The sequence below is a fragment of the Xiphophorus couchianus genome, chromosome 11 (genome assembly GCF_001444195.1).
Source record: "Xiphophorus couchianus chromosome 11, X_couchianus-1.0, whole genome shotgun sequence".
NCBI lineage: Eukaryota > Metazoa > Chordata > Actinopteri > Cyprinodontiformes > Poeciliidae > Xiphophorus > Xiphophorus couchianus.
Genome location: NC_040238.1, coordinates 1,494,073 through 1,511,606, shown reverse-complemented (window position 1 = coordinate 1,511,606; position 17,534 = coordinate 1,494,073). Strand labels below are relative to the sequence as shown.

The window sequence follows — 17,534 nt, the reverse complement described above, 5'->3', positions numbered from 1 at the left end:
CACTTCAGAGTAGATGTGATTCAAGTCCGTCAAAATTCATCCAGTCTAATCCAGAATAGTTTTATCTAGATTATAATCTAACTAAATCTGACTGTGATGAAATAGATTCTGAAGACATTCAAATGGTAAAAAGTGAAAGGTTGTTCATGTAAGGTTCATCACATCCATCACAGAATAATAACAATGTACACATGCTCCTACCATTTAGAGAGACCAGTTAACCTGACATGGACTCTGGTTCCAGTAAGAACATTTGCGTTTATGAGGAGAACATTTAAAGTCCACGCAGAAAGGCTGAGAACTTGGAATCATGTTGCTGCAAGGCAACAGTAACATTTTGATAAATGTATCTGTAAGTGTAATCTTAGTGTAATGAACATACACACACAATACCTTCAAAATTTCTGTAAAACTCGATTTCAGCTTACTTGCTGCTTAATATTTTAACTAAGAATTGACAGTGAACAACTACATTCTGATGACACAAGCAGTAAAATATGACATAATCTGTCACAGAGTCCGCAGGCGACACAACTACTGTAGAAGCAACAGTTTACTAAATCTCGCTCAAGTTTATCTAATTGAACATATTTAACTTGTAGACATTCTGCAGACAGAGCCAGCTAAGAAAGGTCATGACGCGCTCCCTCGCTGGCCTAATGAGATTCCATTTCCTGGCATCAGGGAGCCGTAGTTGGCCTGACTGAGAGGGTTGAACACGTTTCAAATGCTGACGCCTGCTCTGGACTCTGGGAGGAAGCATCAGCCGACTGAACTAGGAAACAGAGAGAGCTAAGTACATTCATCTCCCCCCTGCAGGCACCGCTCCATCAACATGTAGCCATTTGGCTTCGGCACAGGACCATGGCAACTCTACAGATGCCCGTCTCAGCTGCTCCTGGACTCGAGTGGTGTAGTAATCACGACGATGATATTCCAATGCATGCGGAGGGAGCTCAGCGTGAGTAACTGTTAGTGCTGCTCCATAATGTCATAGGCAGATGGTAAAGTCAGACGAAGAGCGCTCCCCAAACAATCACATGTACAATAAAAAGTCCAGTCCGTTCTGTAACTCGGCCAGAAACTCAACAATAACCTGCATGAGAGACGAAGCGTTCAGGGGCTCTGCATCAGCTGGAGCTGGAGTTGGAATCGGAAAGGACTGGTCAAAGCAACGCCTGTGGAGAACGGGCTTTAGTAAATCCACCCATCACCCAGTCAAGCACAGAACTCTCCTGTGACTTTTTAAAATGCTATTTGAGCAACTAAGCTTCTGCATTGGAATTTCTTCATCTGAAAATTCTTAAAATTCTTTGTTACCTCAATAAATGAGTGCAGGGTAGCTTTGATTTGAGACCATCTTGAACCATCTGAAGCAAAAAGTTAGAACTTGTAGATGAAACACAAAAGAAAAATTGTTCTGTAGTTGCAATTATTCTTCTGCAGCTGAGTGTGGAGAAACTGACTGCTGATAAATCCTCTTAGGAACGTTCCTACTTTTCTTCAGACATTTCAGCTTATGTTCAAAGGAGAATTTCTTTATGTTTTACTCTGCAGATTCCAGAAAAGTCCAACCCGATTTAAACAAGACAATTATGACTTCATAAGCTTCTTTTCAGTTTGCTTGTTATTTCTCTGACACCTCCATGAAATGACTCCACACACCCTGTATGGGTTCTGAAAAGATCACACGTCATTATTGTTACCACACCAATTTACAGACTTTAAAATATACATATTTCTTTACTGTCTGACATTAAATTAGAATAAACTTCTTCTATTTGCTAAATTACAGACTAATTAGAAATAATGAGGCATTTTTCAATAGTTTGCAGGAAATTTTGTCCCATTCCTCTTGACAAATATTCTGTAACATTCTGGTTTGTGGGTCATCTTGTTGCTTTTTTCGTTGCCCACAAATGTTCTGTGGTAGTGAGGTCAGGGCCTTGTAATGGTCATCCTAAATCATTGATTGTGTGTCTAAATGGTCTGATTAAGGTAGAAGACCCATTTGTATCACACTTTGACCTCCTTGCTAATGTCTTGCTTCAGTGTGTTGTTGCGCAACACCCCCCCCCTCCTTTCTGTCTCTACTCTCTCACTCTCGTACTTCCTCTTCTGAGAGGGGAGATGTGCTACCAGCTCTCCGTCTAACGGGTCCGTTGAGTTTCCTAAATCTGCTGGGATTTACCCTGTCCAGAACTGAAGTAAACTCTGTTTAAGCTGGTTTCGAGAAACGATTCGCCTGGTTATCTGACGGCCTACATCCAGGTGTCCCACCCTTCTTCCCCCTGTGAATTAGCCAGACTGAGCAGCCTACAGCCAACTAGTTTCACAGAGCACACCTGTTAACGGTCGCTCGTTCTCTATTTTACAACTTGCATTTGTTATTGAACCAGGTAGGTTTTAGTGACTCGGGCGAGTCCCAAGGATGATGTTTTACATTTGGGCTACCAGCAACCTAAAAACATTTTCCACTTTTTCCTCTCCAGAATCAAACATCACAGCTATTTTACAACCATCAAAGAACTTTAAGGTGACTCATTAACTGAATGTCCACAACATCTTTTAGATTTTCTTTATGCTAAATATTTTATTAGTAAGGCATTTTTGCAAGGGTCAGTACAGCTTAATTCAGTAGCAGAAATAATCAAATAAGTAAAATCAATCATCTAGTCTATCTTTCCCTACTGCTGACACTGAGAACTAAAAAAGGGAACCTTTGAGAGAGACGGACGGAGTTTGGCGTCTCGAACCCCAGACCTGGCACGACGACGAAGAAGGTGTGGCAGCAGGAGGAAGATGTTGATCGATGAAGGCCAGGATCTCCGCAGGTCTGATGAGCCTCCTCTCCGCATGGATGCTGAGGTCACACAGGACTTGGTGCTGGCAGGAAAAAAGGCACCAGTTCTTCTTCCTTGTCTTTGTCTTCATCTTTGTCTTTGGGGTCAGAACCCAGCCGATGAGAGAAGTGCGATTCGAAGCCACAGATTGTGGGCCAGACGGGTTGGTCTCCATGTGCAGGACAGTCTCCGGCTCCGTGGCCCCGGCTCTTCTTCAGCTGCAGAGTTCTTTGTCCATCTCGATCTTGGCTCGAAGCTGCCCGGAGGATCCAACGAAAGGTTCCTCTTTTGCACCCACCTTATATAGGGTTTATCTGTCTGCTTAGACAGATGATCTCATATCCGTCACTGTCTTAAGAGACATCATGTCATGATGTCTGTGCCAATGTCTCAGGGTTGCTCAACCTCCTGTTTCCATATAAGGTGCTGATCATCTCTGCTCTCCTGTTAGTTCCCCTTTTTCCCTTCCTGTCACCTTTCACCTACCATCTACCTCCAACATATCAGTGATGTTTAATTGCAGTTTTACAACCTTTTTACACCATTTCAAGTTCAATGTCAAAATCACATTTATATCACATTTATTTTCTTTAGCTTCTCTGATCTATCATTCATTTATAATTTTATAACCATAACTTATTAATTATTCTTATTATAATCTTAATGTGAGTTATTACAGATGTTTTCTGAAAAGAAACCAAGAATAATCCATGATTCTAATTATTTTATACCAAAGTTACAGTTACTTGTTTTTCTTATAAGTGTTCTCACAAATATAAGTGTAAGTATTATTACAAGTAAATCAATATTAATATAAGTACTTTACTTTGAATCTTATCAAATTACTCAAAATGTTTAGATTTAATTTTTTAAAACTTTCATGCTTTAAAATAGTCTCAGCTATTTTTATAAATCTGCAGGCTGGAAACATACTTCCTCTTTTTCCAGGAAACCTGCTTTTCCTGTTTAATGACTCTCTCTGACTGACTATGATTTCTTATGATTAGATAGAAAAAAGTAGAATTAAAGCAAAGTTTGCATGAGACAAAAACAACACACACAACTAGATTTATTTTATTGACACTTAAGTCTACTGTTGGGCCTTGATATCACTTGAGTGATTCATTTTAAAGATAACTTTATTTATTATTACTGTTAAACTAAAATCTCCAGCATGGGGAAGTGGGATGAGCTCGGATTTTCTTGACAAGTGTTTCTACAAAATATTCTCTTCTCACAATGTTTGTTTTTTGAAGTGCACCAGTCCCTCCTGAAGAAAACAAACAAACAAACAAACATAAAAACAAACAAAAAACTGATGTTGCCAACAGCGTATCTCATATGTTTAGTTTCAGGTTTCCAGGCTTCCACCTTTCCTTCAAAGGCAAAAATGATTATAAAGTCAAAACATTTTAGTTTGATCAGACTAAAGGGCCCACATAGGGTCAAGTTATTTTTTGTTTTATTTTGTATTTTTCATGATGTCACACAAGGAAGCAGTTTGAGGTGATATCCTCAAATACTTGCCTCAATTAATTGAAATGTTTAACAGATTGTTTATTAGTTGATGTAAACTCATCATTTATTGAACCATTGTAAATTGTATAGCAATGATTGTCCTGACATACAGCAAATCTGTGATTTTTTTCTCATTCTAACTGACCTAAAGCAGGAAAAGTCTGACCAGACTGACTTTAGGTCAGTTTGTTTCTCACTGTCAGGCAGTGAGAAAGAAAATGGGGGTGTTTTATATTACAATATATCAATATTTGGGTCAACTGCATTTCACACAGACAAAACCCTGCAAATACCATCCATGTCCTGGCTACTTTCCTCACATAATGAGGTGGCGTACATCCTGTCAGACGGCTCCCTGAGAAAGACAGATATTTACACGCTGAATTCTTCGTGGGGCAGGACAAGGCAGCTGACAGCGTTTCATGTCTGCCCTGAGTGTTCTCTGTAGAGGTGTTATTCTCATAAAGTATGTTCCTAATTTACTGTGTGTATACAAGCTCTTACGTTTTGTTTTTTTCTTTTTCTCTTGAAAACCCACAGTTCTTTGAAAAGTGTTGCACGGGGCTTTCAAGTCATCAATGAAAGATGTGGGCATGTTCAGCTGTGAGTCAGACAGACACTAGAGACGATTTTTCTGGTGTAAATCTCAGATCAGAGCAGAGGACCTCTAATTATAAAGCAGCTCTGGGACATGTTGGTGTCAGTCAGGGTGTACACACATTAAAGCTGCGAGGCAGGGGCTGTTTGCTTGGACATCATAACACTTAATCACTGCCAGAGCTTGACTTGCTTGAGATTTTTTAATGAGGTAGATAAAAACTGTGCAGACTTTGCCCAGGCAAATGAGATTGAGTAAATAAGTGGTCCTACAAAGCATCTGATGGGGTAAAATGAGGCAGGGGTGTGGCAGAGGCAAGCTGCCATCGCTTCTTTTAAACATTCTCAGCATAACATTCATGTAATTCTAGTTTACAAGTCCTACAATGTGTGAAAGCACTCCATAAGATTGTTTGAACTTTTCTGCTCAAAAATCCAGTTTTGAAGGAGCGTCGTTTGAGGTGTTTGCTGGAGCTCCACTGAACGCTGAATCTTGGGATAAAAGTCAACCTAAAAGTTTGACCTAAAGGGAGAATCTGTTCTGTAGGGGTGGAATATTTAATGAGGTACTGCTAAGATTCATGATGCTAATAAAACATTGGAGATACTCAGATTTTGTCAGAGACTCTTTTTATATAATGTTTAATGTAAACATTGCTGTCAGAACTTCACTTCACTCACTATCCCAGGTTTGTTTTAGGCAGTTTACATCCATGCATGTTTTTTTGAAGCTAATACGACTAAACCATTAGATAAATGAGAATGTTTGTTTAATTACAAGGTACTTTTCAGGTAAATTATTTGTTTGTTTCTTTTATATTCACCATTGTTGTCCCTTTCGACAGGTGTGGGAGGGGCCGGTGTTCTGCATTTCCTGTTTAAATGAATGTATGATGTCACTGATTGCATCACTGGGTTCTACAAAATGAAGTTTTTTTGTATTGTATGCTTTCTTTAAAGTAAGCTTTGAGTTGCCCTCTCTTAAATGTTTCATTTTGCAGACCATTTAGTTTTGTAGATGAATTTGTCAACTTGTTTAATGTTCTTATTCCTGCTTCTTTGTTTAGATTTAGTTGTTTGGTTTGAGTTGTTTTCTCCTGGTGTTTCCTCTGATGAAGAGCAGGTGTGTTGCCAATTCTGTATAAAACCAGGATGATGATTTTGACTACTTGAGGTGGAAGTGAGAAAACAAAGATGTTAAACAACAAAATCCACCAGAGGAACTTGGAACTGGCTGTTCATGCTGTTGTCTTATCACCTTTTTTTTTGACCCTTTGAAGACATTACTTCACCACTGGCCTCAGGCTCATAGGCCCAGGTGCGTTTGATAAATCGAGAAGTGTAAATTACTGATGTTTAGAAAATCTGTAAAAAACAAAGAACTGCTCTTTCAAGTGACAGTTTAGTAAATCTGCATAGTGTTTGATCCAGGTGTTAAAAACAATAGGATAGTCATAAAGTGGAGCGTAATGAGACATTCATAATGTTGATTTGTAGTTTTACAGTTCTCTTCTCTGCTTTTCTCTAACCCAGATCTGTTAGTTGAACAGAGTTTGCTTTGACTGCACCCTCTGTGCATTCTAGGCCATCCATGCTAAATGGGTGGGGCTGGATACAGCATGTACATAAAAACAAATTATGTTTTTAATAATGGTTAAAAAGTTGGTAAGTTTGTGGCATAATCAAAATCCAGATAGGAGTTCAGAATACTCCTGAAATATGTCATTTATTGAAGCAGCGGAGAGACAAAGAGTGGAAACCATGGTCCTGTTTCACTCACATTAGATTGTTTTTTTTAACAAAAACATTACTGATTTATTCTGTTTTGTTCAAATACCACCCCAGGGTCAGAGGTAGAATTAATTTGCTGCTCATATAACATGTTGAAGTTTGCACTGGCCTTTTTGAATTGTCTGCCAGAGAACAATGGACGTTTGTCAGCAATTTGAAGCACAACTTCATAACAGCCTCTGAAGCGAGTTTGACTTAATGAACTCCAGAAACTGCCACTCCAGCTATGATGGCAGCTGCCATGATGAGCATGTCAGTAATAACGATGAATAATCATTTCAACTCAGAGCTGAAAAATGAAAGTCATATTTCTCCACTGCCTATCGTGGAGGAATAGATGGATGGAATGACAAGTGGAAGGGCTGAGGTTCATGACGCCTGCATCAGTGAAGCGATGCAGAGAGAGCAGCAATGAGGCTCCATGGTGAAGGAGACAGGACTGACTAGTGGCACTTTGCTGGAGAGAACGTTGATAACTAAATACAAGACACACACAACATTACAGAGAAAACACCAGCAGAACTGAGAGTATAAGAGCTCATGATTCTTACATGAGCTTCATGGCCATTTTGATTGTTATAGTTAATATGGTCTTGCTACCAGAATTACTACTCAGAAACAAAGTGGACCCTTGAATCTGTGTTGAGTCATGAAGAAAATGTTTTGCTTTTTTGGAAAATGTAGCTACAGATTTTGTGGTGACACTTCACAGTTTGTTCATGTTGATGTACATTAGATGCGAAAAGCATTATTAGCTTCAGCAGTTTTCTTTATTTTCGTTACTCTGCACTGTGTCAAACCAACCAAACCCGTTGAGCCACCTGCCTCCCCCCTGGACTCCCTCTCGCCTGTGGTGGTGCTGCACCAAGAATCACTCAAGGAAACAGCACAAAAACCACTGAAGAAGACACTAAACGCAACTTTTTTCTGCACAAAATGTTAACAAAACGGCGTGGCGCCTCCAATCCACTTGGGGTTTGCATTCAAACCACAGCAGAGCCCCATTGATGTGGTGATGTTTGTGTGAAGCAGCCATGTCATGTTGGGGTGGGTTCCTGGTTGTTAACCCAGTGGTCCACTGGGATGTCCCAGACTAGTTGTGGGGTACAGGGACTTAGTTGGGCCTTATTGCATCCTTAGTCCTGCTCCATTGACCTCTCTGGGGCTATCTGGTCTTGCTGAGTCTCAGCCTCTGTGGATTACTGATACCTGGCAACATGTCTGGGACACCTTGGGGGATTCTCCCTCTTGCTCCTAAGCGGTTCTGCTAGTGGGGAGGCTGGGTGGCAGGCCTAACCTTTACTGGTGGACATGGTGGTAGTGAGGGTTTCTTGAAAGGGAGGAGGGATGTGGTTGTACATGCCATGTGTGTCACCTCGTGTCTCCCAACCTCCCAGGCGCTTTTTTTGTGATTTAATTGGCTGGACTCATACATTCATCTCTATGTTCCATACCTATACTGTGTTTGAGATGTATGTTTACGCTGCCTTCCTCTAACTGTGACTGGGCGACAGAAAAATAAAATCCCAATTTTTAAAAATGATTTTATATTTGTTTGTTTCACTGCCTGCCTTTGTGTGGGGTGAACGGCTGCTCTGTGGAGAGCTTGATGTCTGTCTTCCTGGGAACTGAAGCTACCTTCCCCTCACTGCTGTCACCTCTTCCAGGTGACAATCTAAAACACACAGCTGTTCCACATACATGCTCTACACTGGTACATGTAGACACTTGGTTTCTCCTTAAGGTATAACTAAGATACTGCAACAGAACACAGAAACTACTGTAAATAATTTAGGTTTGCTGGTTATTTTTTGATTGATCTTTTGATGATGTAATAGCGATGGCAGTCTCCACTCAACATATTGAGATGTGGCAATTTGATAAGATAAAGCCTTAAGAAGAGATGTTGTGTTCATGAAGGAAACTCAGTTTGTCCTCAGACAGAAGAACAGACATCTGGTCTCACAGCATCGGCTCCCAAATTATATGTGAAGAATTCGTTGCTTTTTCAAGTTTGCAACTAACAAGAAAAAACTGATCCATATTCAGGGCTTTTGTTGCTTCATGAAACATTTAAATTTGGCTTTTAACATTAGCATTTAACTGGGAATCCAGTTTGTTCACGGACCAGATGTCTGCCCAGAGGAGACATTTCTCACATCTTCTCTCCCTCATTTTAATCATATGTTATTATATTGTGTTGCTGCTTATTTTATTGAATATTATAAAATTAATACTATAGAACCTAACATATGACAAGAATGTACAGTAACTTTACCCATCAATTAAAATCAACGCTTCATTTTCCTCTTTTTCATAGATATCCCAGCGAAACACACACAAAACAAATTATGCTAAGTTTTTTTCCCTTCATACTTTTCAAAACCAAAACACAAACTGTGAAGTTTCTGTGTGGGTGTCGTGAGTTTTGGACAGATTTGCCATGAAAACATTCTGCTGCCGAGTACACAAACAACTAAACGCCTCATCATGCTCAGAAGACTCAGTCTCTGTGTTCAGTGCTTGTGTTTGCAGCACTTGGTCCCAGCTGCAGTCCTCCCAGACCGCACACAGAGCTGCTTCTGAGGCTGACCCTTCCAGCCACCGTTTTTACATACAAGCCTGGCCCACTCTTTCACCCTTGGAACTCCTTTTGCCTTTCAACCTCTAAAAGCTCACAGTCACTGTGTGTTTTTGTTCAACCTTTAGTGGGACAGCCCATCTGTCAGCACAGTTTAAATGCCATCCCTTGCTCTCAACACTGCATCCATGCCCTTTTTCAAGTTAGCCATTGATAATACATTTAGAAAAAAAAAAAAAATGCCAAAGAAAAGGAAAATGACATTTGTGCGAGCTCTGATTCTTCAATCCTGTTGCAGGGGAAACTGAGAACTGTTTATTCAAAAACTGGTGATAGATTTTCATCACAATTCAGTCACAGAAATAAAGAAAAATCTGTTACGGACGATGATTAATGCTGACGAGCAGCGAAGAACTCTGCCAATCAATTCTTGTGAGTGATTATTTTACCTCTTTTTTTAACTGACAGTTGAGCAGTAATATGGTATTAAGGTATAATGTGCTGTTCAAAAATAATGGCACAAGTATTGATTTAAATTGTCATTATAAGTTGTTTATCTGTGCTTTGATGAGCAAAGATAGCCTAACTTTGATCTTTGTGTTTGAAGAGTGGGCTTGCTTTGCAATGATGCAACTACCTCAAAAACCTGTCTATGGAAGACTTTTAAAGATTCTAATTGACAGAATTTCTTTTAATTTTTTTATTAAAATGTAAACTGGTTAATTTGAACAAATGTAACATGTTTAATTCTTTTTATGTGCGCTGCGTGCCATGTTATTGCAGTTATGCAAGATGCCGCCCTGGGCGGTTGCCCATGCTGCCCATATCAGAAACTACCACAAAGTTACACATAAGTTACACAAACTAGCCCTAAATACGCTCTAAATGTTCTGCTTTCTTTGCGCTAACAGCAGCTAAGCTAAACATGGTTAAAAGATATGGCATTCAAAACAGAGGTAGTTTTTCTCTTCTATCACTTCCTTTGGACTTTGGTAAAGTCTTTGGTCTTTTTAAAAAGTCAGTTAATATATATTTATCTGATTTTTACTAATTTCTCCTGTTTTTATGCTTAATTTGTTATCTGTTTGGAAACTGTTATTTTATGTTTTTAAAGTTTTGCTTTCAGATTTTGCTTGCTTTTATTTGACTTTCTAAGCTCTCAGACATTTCACGATCCTCTATCACAAATAAATAAATAGATTAATTTTGACCTAAAAGACAACTATCCACAATGAAAACCAGCAGGTTCAAGCATCGCCTTGCATAATAAACCAATTCTAAGAATTGTGCTTCAAACTCCCAATGAACAAATGGTTGAACAACAGTTGAAACCTTCATGCAGGTTGGTATTTTATTGCAAATCATTCAAAGTGGATTTTATTTCCCTTTTAAAGCAGAAGCAGTAACTATGCCTTTTAGTTCAAGTCTTCTCTTTTACATTATTCACATTCATGTCCATTCAGCTAATAGCCTTCAGACAGAACCAGTTAAGGCTGTTTGCAGAAATGTAGTTTTGTGACTGTAAGAAACTCAAAGGCTCTCTTGATCTATGAATAATAAAGCAGCTCTGGATTATCTACTTCTGTGCTCTTGTGGGGCCATTCCCATGTTATCGCATTTATACATATCAAATGTAACCTAGTTATCAGAAAATACTTAAACGGTCCTTCATAGACCCACATCCATCAGTGTGGTGTGAAACCCAGAGGAACTGTCTGACACTGCTGGCTTTCACAGGGCATCGCGAAGAAACGGATGTGCTTAACAGTTTATTTAACTACTTTTATCATTACTTCACAAACATAATCTTAACTTAATTACTGTAAAAATGGAACAGAAAGAAGGAAAAACATCTTTATAAACCTGCCTCTGTCTCAAAATTTACAAAATGAAGTTTCATGGCTTTATTCATTCAACTGACTTACAATATAAGTTGCAAACAATATCATTCACCTCATTGTTCACTCAGAAGTGTTTAAGAATTTATCATGTTTTTCTTTTGGAGTGTTTTGAATTGAATTATCAAAGAACAGTTTTTCAACTCCTCATCCAAGATGTTCCACAGTTTAACTCCAAGCACTGAAAGGCACATTTGTTTTAAAGTAATGCACACAGTTGTACTTTGAAATCATACTTCCTTCTATTATTTCCATTACTTGATGTTCAGACAAAGAACTTTTGTAAATGAATTGGCAATGAGCTCTTTTCATCTAGCTTTAAAACATAACTAATGCAATTTTTGCACTGACATTACATTATATTTATTGCAACAATCTTTATGATATAATCCTTTTTCAGGAATTGTGCCTTATTTATAAATCTACTCATACATCTGCTCTCTGTTTGCTCTTCGTCCTGCAGGTTTCCTGGTCTTCAGAGCCTGGGACTCGTCCCAGCAGTCAGAGGACTCGCGGCTGGATGAAAGAGACAAACAGCTATGCATGTCTGCACCCATAGAGTCAATTTAGAGTCACCACTTCACCTTACATGGAATGTGAGTGGAAGTCAGAGCACCTGAAGAAGTTTCATGAATGCAAATGGAGAACATAGAAACTCTGTGACCCAGCAGCCTTCCAACTTTAAGCTATCCAAGTCACCAAAGTCATCCTGTCACTCAGAAAGTTCATAATAATCAACCAAGCAACCTTTTTATCCTGCTAACCTCACCTTGGATACACCAGCACACGTTATCCTACAGCTAATGGTGTTGTTTTAAATGGTCTTAGTGGAGATCAATTCTCATCTAATGGATGTACCAAGTTTTTAATGAAACACTCAGAGCTATGTTTAGTACATCCATCAGATCTTCATGCATGCTTATGAGAATACAGTGGAGCTGAACGTCTCTAACCTGACTGCTGTGCTGCAGTTCTGAATTAATCAGAGAGAGTTGATGGGATGCAGGGGAGGGGTCAGGAAGAACGAGCTCCTCCGAAGTGTTTGATAGGCTCCGTAAGTTCACAGCTGTTGCATTTTAAACTGCAATGAATCACAGTGACTCTGAAGGAACTTATCTTACTCAATATCATCCTTGACTTGAGCTGCAATTAGTCTACCGTGGTGACACTAATATATGTAAATCTATGACTGTGACTTACTTTACAGAAACAGGGGAAACTTTGAAACTTAATATTAGCCTTTTAAATTAGGGCTGGGTTTAAAGACTTGAACCACGACTCTGTTTAGCTCTTTCTAATAGAGACTGACCTCGACCCTGCTGGACCACCAGCCTCTGGTTAACATGGACACTTTCTATCAGATGTTGCAGCTTATTATAATCCTCTGATATCAACTGCTGATATCGAAGAATGCATGTATATAATTTCTTTTCTAAAGTAATTGATTGTTTCAATAATTCTTAAAAGTTGTCATTCTTTGTTATTAAAGTATAAATGTGTGCTTTCTGTCTGGTAATCTGATTATCAACATTTCGTGTCAGTTATTTCAGAAAGTACCAGCTGTGAGCCTCTCACCTGCACCAAGGAGGAAAGGAACCAGACTGTTGGTCCAGAGTTCTGTTACCAGATGAAAATAAATTCTGTATTTCATTTGGAAATCAAGGTTCCAGGATCAGGAGGAAGAGTGAAGAGGAACAGGAAGTCCAGTGTGAAGTTTCCAGTCAGTGATGGTTTGGGTCACCATGTCATCTGCTGGTTCTGGTCCACTGGGTTTTCTGAAGTCCACAGTCAATGCAGCTTCTAGCAGCAAATTCTAGAGACTTCATGCTTCCTCTGCTGACCAGCTGGATGGAGATGCTGCTTTGACTTTCCAGCAGGACTTGGTACCAGCCCACACTGCCAGAGGTTCCAAAAGCTGCTTCAGTAATCATGGTGTTCCTGTTTCTGATTGGCCAGGAAACTCCCCTGACCTTTAACCCCATAGAAATCCTCTGGGAAGATGAGAGACTCCAGACCCAACAAGGCAGATGACCTGAAGGTCACTGTCAAAGCAACCTGGACTTCCATTACATCGACACAGAACCACAGGCTGGTCGCCTCCATGAAACGGAGCATCAATGCAGTAATTCATGCATCACCTAATGTTGAAGCACTGAAATCAGAAAAAAAACTCAAACACAGAGTACTGGTTTTAAGATCAATATTAAAAAAATACATAATGAGATCACTGAATTAGAGGAGGAAAAACTAGAACCAATGGTACTGCTTCTAGAGCTGGACGAAGGAAGCCATGTGGTCTTCTGTGCTTTAACAGGCAGGGTTTATTGACATTGTGGTCTGATAAAACATTATGACCAATCATTGTATTACCTCTATTATCTTGTTGGTGTTTGACGCTTTGGTGAGACAGAGCGGGCGTTCCCAGTCAGTGAGGGGATCGAGACAAACACATTCCTGCCATGTTGAAGAAACCTTTAATTAAAACATTGATGGTTCATGTGGATATGGTTTTATATAACATGACCATGAAGCTTGCATTAGTTTTACCCAGTTTACTTCCATCCTATCTGACACTCTGCAGATGCAACCTGCTCTGTGGGTCTGGATAGCCAACTATGAATCACATATCCAATAGATTCTAAAGGCAAAACACAGCTGTAGCAACGGCTACACAGACTCTCCATTTGACAAGACTGGGATTCAAAACGCTCTGAGCTCCTAATTGGAGCCAGGACTCCACACTCAGTAGATGCTTGGTGAATGGTAGAAACAGTCCCAGACAGGTCGGTGTGGTGCTGCTGGACCAGAGTGCATTGGTATTTTCAGCCAAAGGCTGGCTGAATCATTTATGGGCTGATGATCTCTTCATTGCTGCCTTGTTTTCAGCTGCCCTCTGCCATCAGCCAGAGAATATCCGTGACTACAATCCATTCAGCTGAAACTCCTCACTCTCTCCTCTCAGCATCAAAGCACGCAGCCCCTTTTTCAAGTGTGTAAAGAGAGGCTTTCTTTGATGACTCTGTCTGGGGCTTGAAATGCGATAAGGCAGCAACAGCAGAGACAATGGAAGGTTAGACGGAACGCAAGAGGCCAAATACAAACTCACCATGCAGAAAACTATGGTCCAGCAAATCTCTGCCTACTTCGAGCTGCAGGGGGCACTGTTGTCCCATCTACTAACAAATCTTAAAAAAGACAGTTGAACATAAACACACATACACGCACTTAAAGAGAAAGCCAGCAGTCTATTTTATGTGGCATAGGCTGCTAAAATGGTCCTTTCATTATGTCACAATTTTCAAAGAGAAAACGGTAGATCAAAGTCAGATTATTCTAACTTTTATATAAAAAACGTTTTTTATCTACTTATGCTAAAAAAATAAAAAATAAAAAAAATAGGGAGAACAGGTGCAAATTCCGAGCCTCATCAACAACACAATCTAAGAGGAAATTGTTAACAGGTATTAATAACAAACATATGTGTGCAAATCCTAACTGGCTGCAATTGGCTTGCATCATGTTTTTTTTTTTGGAAAACAAAAAAACATGCTGCTGTTTGGTGGCTGATGAAAGTCAGGGATAACAACGAAAGGCTGTTGAGTTGAAAAATTGGGATGCTGGGAGAAGGCAGCTGACAATTTAGCAGGAGAGAGGAGCCGGAGCTAAATGTAAAAAATGAAACTTAATTGTCTTTCTCCGTCAGCTGGACTGACAGGATCCGGCAGCAGGAAATTGCTGGTACTGAGACTGAAGGCATGCATTCACACGCCCAGACCCACAACATAAGCCCACACACTAATCTGATCCTAATGAAACATGGCGACTGGCTTCACAGATACATTTGTGAGATACTTTCCTTCCCTGGGTTTCTGGACCATATTCAAGTGACCCGAACTAATATCAGTGTGTGAATTGTTATGGTGTTTTGTTCTGACATGACTTTTTTAGAAACAAATAAATTAGCCTGACAAACTACATGTTTGATCTCAGGATTGTTTGTTGCATTTGGTTCTTTATATTCATCCTGAATATAACAGACCTTCAGTCATTCTGCACGGTTTGTGTGGAACAAGCATCAGATTGGTTGGAATGTCAAACAACTCATTTCACTGAGTGATTAAAAAAACAAAATGGCAAAAAATTATTTTACATACTAATTTTTAGCAATTCACCTGTCAGTTTCTTGTTATTTGGACTAATATTATTTTCATCTTATACTTCAGCTATGTAACATTATCCATAGTGTTATGATGCTCTGCAGCCAATCTTGGCAAAGTCTCTTGGAAAATAGGTTTTCAATGCCATTAAGCCAATGAGAGGTAACAGTAAGACATAAAGTGTGTGACACACACCAACATGGTGGACTCTGTTTGTTTCTGCTTTAAATCTGCCAGTCAGCTGGCAGCACAGACTGTCTGCCATGGCTACATCACATCCTGGAGCTGTGAGGCTGGCTTACCTCAACATTAGCCACAGTGACGTGCGGTGAGGTTCATAGCTGGTGAGGCACTGACGTCATCAGAATCAGATTTGCAAATAGATGCATAGATTGACAGCAGTTTACAGGTTATGTTTCACTTCTGCATCCTTACACATACAAACTGTAGCTCACAAAACACACATTTCCTTAAAAAACAAAACAAAATAAATGTTATTACTGTCTTACCTAAGGTAAGACAGTAATAACATTAACATTAATACCATTACTGTCTTACCTGCTTCGATTGAAAGTCCACTTGAGAAAACTTTTTTAGTGCTGTAATGTAGTCATCCATGTCGAAAGTCGGGATAAGCGAGAGGAAAAAAAATCACTATCTCTATTATAATCTATCGCTGCACTTGACTTGCTTCCCGAATCGTTTAGCCTAGCTCGCTGTCACTTACTCGGCAGTTGAGGAGTGAACAAGACGAACGTCTGGGATCTTGAGCGCCCCCTGCCATGAGGCAAGAGAACTGCCTGCCTCACCTCGAACCTGTTCTCTGCCGTTTATAATCGCTCATTACACGAAACACGTTACACAAACACAGTTGGTGACAAAAAGCACTGTACATTATATACATAAGCTAAATTATTGGAAATAAGTTCACATATTAAATTTGTTTAAACCATTTTATTGACGCCGTACAGCAACATGCTCTCTCCGCTTAGCAGCCAGCGCAGAGCCAGGGGTTGCGCAATCCAAGGTGAGGCAGAGCTCGCTGCTGCCTCACCGGCATCGCTTCCAAGCATTTCAATGGGAAAATAAGAAAATTCAGCGATTTTGAACAAATAAAAATCGAAATTGGTGAAGCTACATGAAAAATAAATATTTTTTAGTACAAACCACCGGATGAATATAACAATTTAAATTACTTTATGATTATATATTTTCTTTCTTTCCATGATGGCTGGTGAGGCACTGCCTCCCCTGACCGCACGTCACTGGTTAGCCATCTGTTCTTTCTCTGTCCAGACCTTGCTTGTAGTAGTGTTGGGTTATCTTCAACCGCCCGCTCCTCTGAGTCCTTTAGTTATGTAATGCTGCAAGGAAGATGATGAATACAAGGAAAGCTGGAACAATATTTCCAAAAGTATTCACTGGTGTGCTTTCACACACGTGAACTTCAGTGGCATCTCATTCTTTTATCCCAGATGTGCTTCCTCTGGGACGGCTGCATGGTTTAGGAATGTGTCTATGGGAATCCTGGACCTCTCTCATGGAACCGGATTTGTGAAATCAGATATTCATGTTGGAAAAGACAGTCAGATTTCTGTACTGTCATTGTGAATAATGTTCACCCCAGCCAATACAACCATTATTGTAGAATGTAGAACAATAATGTAGAACCATTAACTTTTTAAAGTTTTGACACAAATTCTTAATTGGATTCTAGTTAAGACTTTGAGTAGGCCGGGCTTCTGGTGACACACAGATATGCTTTGATGAAAGCTTTTTTCTTGTGTCTCTGGTTCTGGTTCTATCTTTGGCTTCGTATAGGCCCAGAAACTTTAGTGTTTTCCTTCCAGGATCGTAGTATGTTTAGTTCCATCCAACTTCCTACCAGTTTCTATATACCTGCTGAAGAGAAAGGCTGCCACGTTGTGTTTCCCTGTGAGGATGGTGTGTTAAACTCCTCTACACAGCTCCTGCCTTTGAAGATAGTTTGTTGCATTGGATTTTATGCCATAGATTTTGATTTGTTTAACAACTGGTAGTTGACTCAGAACTTCGTCAGAGTCTGTACAGACACTAAACACTAATCCTTAATTTCAGGCAGAAGCAGGCTGATGACCACCTTACTGTTCATCAACAGAGGAGAGGAAGG

General features: G+C 39.8%; 1 long non-coding RNA gene across 1 annotated transcript; it reads right to left on the bottom strand.

Moving 5' to 3' along the window:
* Positions 1-1,013: 1,013 nt before the first annotated feature.
* LOC114153786 (uncharacterized) lies at positions 1,014-17,122 on the bottom strand. Its single transcript, XR_003597409.1, has 3 exons — positions 17,064-17,122; positions 5,636-5,638; positions 1,014-1,024 (listed from the first exon to the last, which is right to left on the bottom strand). It is a non-coding gene; the product is annotated as an uncharacterized LOC114153786 (long non-coding RNA).
* Positions 17,123-17,534: the final 412 nt, after the last annotated feature.